The sequence below is a fragment of the Lepus europaeus genome, chromosome 2 (assembly GCF_033115175.1).
Source record: "Lepus europaeus isolate LE1 chromosome 2, mLepTim1.pri, whole genome shotgun sequence".
NCBI classification, from domain to species: domain Eukaryota; kingdom Metazoa; phylum Chordata; class Mammalia; order Lagomorpha; family Leporidae; genus Lepus; species Lepus europaeus.
Window position 1 is genome coordinate 169,231,494 of NC_084828.1, and position 7,469 is coordinate 169,238,962.

Below are 7,469 nucleotides of genomic sequence, written 5' to 3' on the forward strand. Positions count from 1 at the left end.
CCAGAAGACGTAGAGATGGTACCCCACTCACCATCCCTGCTCACCCATAGCCCCCTCCACCTCAACATGGCTCACCAGGGTGGTGTACCTGCTACAATGATGAACCTACATCAACACATCATGAACACCGAGCCCATAGCTTACCTTAGGGCTCACTCTTGGTGTCGTACAAGTACAGTCCTTAGGTTTGGGCAGTTGTATACATCGTGATGGGTATTCCTCCATACAGTAGCACACAGAGTGTTCTGACTGTCCCTAAAAGTCCTCTGTGCTCCACGGACCCATCCCTCCGCCAGCCCAACCCCTGGAAAACACTGCTCGTCTCACTGTCTCTGTTGTTTTCCCATTCCCAGAACGTCAGACGCTGGGAGTTATACAGTATGTCGCCCTTTCAGACTCTCTTCTTTCACTCAACAAAATGCATTTAAGGTTCTTCCTTATCTTTTCATGGCTTGGCGGCGCACTTCTTTTTAGCACTGTGTGTACCAGAGTTTGTTCACCTGCCAAAGGGCATCTTGTGCTTCCAGGACTTGACGACTATGAATGAAGCTGCCACAAACATACTCGTGGAGGCGTCTGTGCGGTTGTGAGTTTTCCACACCTTTGGGTGTATATGAAGGAGCGTGATTGCTGGGTCATATGATAAAAATGTTTGGTTTTGTAAGAAACTGTCAAACCATCTCCCAAAGCAGTGACACCACGTCGTATTCCCACGAGCAATGAATGAGCTTCTCCGTTGCTCCACGTCCTTGCCAGCATTTGGTTGTCAGTGTTCTGGATTTTGGCTTTTCTATTGGGATGAAGTGGAATCTCACTGTCTTTTTTTTTTTTAAGATTTATTTTATTTATTTGAAAGACAGAGTTTACAGAGAGAGGGAGAGAAAGAGAGAGATCTTCCATCCAGTGGTTCACACCCCAAATGACCAAAATGGCCAGAGCTGGGCTGGTCCGAAGCCAAAAGTCAGGATTTGAGCCATCTTCTGTTGCTTTCCTAAGCACATTAGCAGGGAGCTGAATCAGAAGTGGAGCAGGCAGAACTTGAACTAGCACCCATATGGGATGCTGGTGCCACAGGTGACAGCTTTACCCATAAGCCACAGTGCTGACCCCTCAACTACATTTTTAAAAGAATAAACATTTAAAATGGGATATACATAGTAATCTTATATTTGTTTATTTATTTATTTATTTGAAAGGCAGAGAGAAGACTGAAACAGAGACAGAGATCTTCCATCCACCGGTTCATTCCCCATATGCCTGGCAGCTAGGGCTGGGCCAGGCTGAAGCCAGGAGCCAGGAACTCAATCCAGGTCTCCTTCTTGGGTGGCAGGGACCCAAGCACTTGGGCCGCCACCTGCTTGGCACTCCAACATCAGATGCGGACATCTCAAGCAGCATTTTTAATTTTTTTTTTTTTTTTGACAGGCAGAGTGGACAGTGAGAGACAGAGACAGAGAGAAAGGTCTTCCTTTTGCCATTGGTTCACCCTCCAATGGCCGCCGCGGTAGCGCGCTGCGGCCGGCGCACCGCGCTGATCCGATGGCAGGAGCCAGGTGCTTCTCCTGGTCTCCCAAGGGGTGCAGGGCCCAAGGGCTTGGGCCATCCTCCACTGCACTCCCTGGCCACAGCAGAGAGCTGGCCTGGAAGAGGGGCAACCGGGACAGGATCGGTGCCCCGACCGGGACTAGAACCCGGTGTGCCGGCGCCGCTAGGCGGAAGATTAGCCTATTGAGCCGCGGCGCCGGCCTCAAGCAGCATTTTAAAAAAAAAAATTTTATTTATTTATTTGAGAGGTAGAGTTACAGATAGAGAGAGGAAGAGACAGAGAGAAAGGTGTTCCATCCGTTTTTTCACTCCCCAAATAGCTACAAGGGCCAGAGCTGGGCTGATCAAAAGCCAGGAGCCAGGAGCTTCATCTAGGTCTCCCACGTGGGTCACAGGGGCCCAAATACTGAGGCCATTTTCCACTGCTTTCTCAGGCCATAGGTCATAAGCAGGGAGCTGGATCGGAAGAGGAGCAGCCAGGTCACGAATTGGCATCCACACGGGATGCCGATGCCGCAGGTGGAGGCCTAGTGCACTACGCCACAGTGCCAGCCCCTCAAGTGCCATGTTAACACCTGCACTAAATATCCTTCCCTTAGGAGGTGATTAATGATTCCACTTCTTTAATAGAGATCAGTCTATTTGAATTACCTATTTTTTTCTTGTGTGAGTTTTGCAGTTTGTGTCTGTCAAAGAACTCGTTCCTTTTATCAGTTTTATCAAAGTTCTTTTATTATGATTAGCATAGTATTCTTCTAACATCCTTTTATTGTCCATAATATCTGTAGTGATGTTGCCTCTTTTTTCTTTTTTATTTGCTTATCCATTTACTTAAAAGGCAGAGCAAGAGAGAGAGAGAGAGAGAGAGAGAGAGAGAGATCTTCCATCTGCTGGTTCACTCCTCAAACAGTCCCAACAGCCATGTCTTGGCTAGGCTGAAGCCAGGAACCAGAAACTATCCTGGTTTCCATATGGGTGGCAGGCACGCACTTTGGCTTTGGCCACCTTCCTCTGCTTCCCCACGTGCACCATCAGGAAGCTGGACTGGGAGTGGAGCAGCAAGGCACATTCCTAAGCGGATGTGTGTAACACAGACCTTGGGAGGCAGTGATGGGGTTTCTGCCAGCCATACAGAAGTGCAGTGAGTTGCTGGCTTCCAGTTCTGGCCCAGCTGTTGCAGCATCTGGGGAGCAAACCAGAGGATGGGTGTGCTCACTTGTGTGCTCTTTCTTTTCTCTTTTAAGCACGGACATACAAATTCATTCTCTCTCTCTCTCTCTCTCTCTCTCTCTCTCTCTCTGGCTCTGCCTTTCAAATAAATAAATAAATAGATCTTTTTTTTTTTAATGCTGCATTAAGCCACTATATTCTGAAAGACAGAGAGATCTTCCATGAACTAATCTGCTCCTATAATGTCTCCAACCACAAGAGCTGAGCCACACTGAATCCAGGAGCCAGGAACTCAGTCCAGGTCTCCCACGTAGGAGCCAGGGACAAAACTACTTGAATCACTGCCATTGCTTCTCAGAGTGGGCATTGCTAGAAGGAAGCTGGACTAGCAAGCACAGCCAGGACTTCAACCCAGGAACTACAATGTGGGATGCAAGCGTATTGAAAACTTTTTTTAAAAAATTCATTTGAAAGGCAGAACAACAGGGAGAGAGAGGGAAGGACAGAGAGAGGCATCTTCCATCTGCTGGTTCACTCCCCAAATGCCTGCAACAGCCGGGGTCTGGGCCAGGTTGAAGCCAGGAGCCACCTGGGTCTCTCACATGAGTGGCAGGAGTACAGGCACGTAGGCCGTCTCCCTCTGCCTTCCCAAGTGCATTCGCAGGGAGCTGGATTCGAAGTGGAGTACACAGGAGTCAAACTGTCACTCTAACATGGGATGCTGGCATCACAAGCTGCAGCCTAACACACTACACCTCAGTTCTGACCTCTGTGCCAAACACCCACCCCAAAGCGCCCACATTTTAGAAAGACTTGTTCCACGGTGACATATAATGTTCACAATGACATATAATGTTCACAATGACATATAATGTTCACAATCATTAAAGAGCAATCGGAAGTGTCCCAATCACAGGAAAGACCAGTATGGTGCCCAGGCCACAAATGATTTACTTACAATTTACAATGAATAAATAAAATAATAAGATAAAATAAGCCCATCAATTCTCCCCACGCATCTGCTATGACCGCTCCTTAACCATCCTTGGTCTGGCGTTCCGCTGCCTGTGTCCTGGCCCTTCCCTGACCCTGCTCTCTAAAGCAGCTCAGGAGGATGAACATTTTTCTCAGGACTTTTGCTCTTTTTTTATTTTAATTACACATATGGTTCTCATTGTCTTTCTTTTTTAGTTTCCCTTTATTTATTCTTATTTTGTTTGAAAGGAAGAGAGAAAGAGAGATCCTCATTCGCTGCTTCATTCTCCAAATGTCCGCCCAAGCCAGGGTTGGGCCAGGCAGAAGCCAGAGCCCAGGAAATCATTCAGGTCTCCCACATAGACGGCAGCGATCCAAGCACCTGCTGTCTCCCAGGATGAGCTGGAAGCTGGAATCAGATGAGGAGCTGAGACTCGAACCCAGGTAGCCTGATACGGGATGTAGACATCCCAAGCAGCATTTTTCTTTCTTTCTTTCTTTCTTTCTTTCTTTCTTTCTTTCTTTCTTTCTTTCTTTCTTTCTTTCTCTTTCTTTCTTTCTTTCTTTCTTTCTTTTTCTTTCTTTCTCTTTCTTTCTTTCTCTTTCTTTCTTTTTCTTTCTTTCTTTCTCTTTCTTTCTTTCTCTTTCTTTCTTTCTTTCTTTCTTTCTTTCTTTCTTTCTTTCTTTCTTTCTTTTTTTTTTGACAGGCAGAGTGGACAGTGAGAGAGAGACAGAGAGAAAGGTCTTCCTTTTCCGTTGGTTCACCCTCTAAAGGCCACCACGGCCGGCGCGCTGCAGCCGGCGCACCGCGCTGATCTGAAGGCAGGAGCCAGGTGCTTCTCCTGGTCTCCCATGCGGGTGCAGGGCCCAAGCACTTGGGCCATCCTCCACTGCACTCCAGGGCCATAGCAGAGAGCTGGCCTGGAAGAGGGGCAACCGGGACAGAATCCGGCGCCCCGACCGGGACTAGAACCCGGTGTGCCGGCGCCGCAAGGCGGAGGATTAGCCTGTTGAGTCACGGCGCCGGCCTCTTTTTTTTTTTTTTAAGATTTATTTTTAAGACAGAGTTACAGAGAGAGAGGGAAAGACAAAGAGAGATCTTCCATCCTCTGATTCACTTTCCAAATGGCCACAACAGCCAGGGCTGGGCCAGGGTGAAGCCAGGAGGCTGGAACTCCAATGGGGTCTCTCACCTGGGTGCGGAGGCCCAAGAAACTTTGGCAGTCCTCCGCTGCTTTCCCAGGCACATTAGCAGGGAGCTGGATTAGAAGTGGAGCAGCCGGCACTCGAACTGGTGCTCATATGGGATGGGGCATTGTAGGGTGCTGCTCACCTCACTGTGCCACAACACCAGCCTCCCCAGGCGGCATCATTAGCACTGTGCCAAATGCTCATCGCAGGTCTTTTGTGTTTATAATGACCAGCACCTGAACATCACAGCCCAGCGGGGTTAGGCCACGCTGATGGAATCAAAAGCCAGTGGCATTACGGTTTGGAGCACTCAGTCTGGCGATGTTTGAATCTTCCTAAAATACATTGTCACTGTAATAGTCCCAGCCCAGTGTAGACTGTCCAATGACACTAACAATAACAAACATTGCACAGTACTTACTAGGGGCTGAACCCATGCAAGTACTTCACGCATCTCATTGAATGCTAAACAACAAATTGACTAGTATTAATAAGAGAGGACACAGGAGAGGTTACGGTTAGGCAGACCAACTATGCGAGGCTGTTTCTTGGATAACCCACTAGGCATCCACAAGATGAGAAGTATACAGGTGCTAACAAAGGTGCAAGCTGAACTCAGAAATGTAGCTGCAGAAGTAGCTATTGCTCAAAACTCTGAGACCCCTTGCAAAAATAACAGTAAGCCGGCTCTTCCTTACTCCCTCCTGTCTATGTCTTGCCTTCTTCGTCAGCGTGGGACAAGAACCCAGTGAGGCACTAACACATCATTATTACCCACTCCATTTTTCAGGTGAAGAAATGGAGGCTTCGGAAGCTGCAGTCAGGGTCCCTTGTGCCCCGGAAACAGTGCTGCTGAGACACTAATCAAAGGAACCTGCTCACCCGCTTCCAAAGCATCTTATTTCCAGAATTTCTCCAGAGCCACCAATTTCACCAAAGCTCTGCACCTACTATCATTAGGGCTACAACGAAAGGAAATCAAGGGGCCACTGCTGTGGCATAGCAGGTCAAGCCCGTATGGGTGCCGGCTGGAGTCCCGGCTGCTCCAGTTCAAATCCAGCTCCCTGCTAATGGCCTGGGAAAGCAGCAGAGGACAGCCCAGAGTGACTCCTGTCGCCCACATGAGAGACCTGGAAGAAGCTCCTGGCTTCTGGCCCCAGCCCCGGCCTTTGTGGACATCTGGGGAGTGAACTAGCAGATGGAAGATCTCTGTTTCTCCCTCTCCGTAACTCTGACTTTCAAATAAATAAATGGATCTTTAAAAAAGAAAAAGAAAATCCAACGGTAGGCTTAATAAAGACACCGAAAACATTATTTTACGTCCCCAAAGCTGCACTTGTTCCAGTCTGAGCTTGAGTGGGAAGGAGGAAATAATGTCAACCCTCTCATTAGTCAGTCCTCCCCTACCAGACTGATTCAGCCCCACAAACAATAGATGTAATTATACTGAACAACGGCATGTTTATGTGCCTGTCTAGACACAGCTTACAACTGAAAACAAAAGAGAACCGAAAGGAGAAGGCAACCGGCCTTTTAAGTTATTTCTGTCATCCTTTTTCCTTTTTAAAATCTGATTTTATGTGTTATTTGAAAGGTAGCGACATTAACCTGGATGCTCATCTTGTTGTGATCAGAAGGTGTACTCATACATTCAGCATGTCAGGATTTTTCTTCTAACAACTCTTTTCGAGGAGGAATCGGCGTCTACTTAGGAGTAAGACAAGCATACATTTTATAAGAAATGGCCAAAACGGGCAAACCCATAGATCCTGAACCTAGGTCCGAGGGGTTGCCCTAGGCTGAGAGGAGGAGCCTGGGCAGAGACTAACAGGTATGGGGTTTCTTTTGGGGTGATGAAAACATTTTGGAATTAGGTCACAGTGACAGTTACACAACTGTTAGGAAACCGAAACCCACTCGGCTGTACTTGGCTCCTCGTTAATCTGAAAGTGGGTCTTCAGTCTGTCTGTGTCATTCATGTCATGGCCCTTATGTTTCTCAACTCAGTTTATCTGGAATCTCTTCATGATGACATTTAGGGTGTGGACTTGGGGGCAGCAATGATACGCCTTTCTAGTGCATCACTTCTGTAGACACGTGATGACGGTTTTCCCAACATCAATTTGTCCCGACATTGGTGACAGTAACCTGGATCACTTGGTAAAGTGGTGTCTGCCAGGCCTCGCACTGCCAAGTTCCTGTTTCCGCCTTTGCAGCGACACGCAGTTTGTGGTAGATGCTCCGATGCTACATAAATGGATCACTTGTCACCCAGCGCTCTCTCACTGGCTTCGGCACTCATTCATGAGTTTCTAAATTCTCTGTGGCTTAAGAGGACTTGCTTCTACTCAGACTAGGGACAGTCTAAACAGCCTCCCATGATACACAGCCTTTAGAGACTGGTTTCTTCCATGTTTTCAAGGCTCATGCGTGTTGCTGTCAGCATGAACACTTCATTCCTTTTTCTGGGCAGAATGACATTCCATTGAATGGATACACTACATTTTGTTTATCCATCAGACATCAGGTGCTGTTAATTTAGCTTGTTTCCACCCTTTGACTATTATGAGTAACGCTGATAAAAGTTT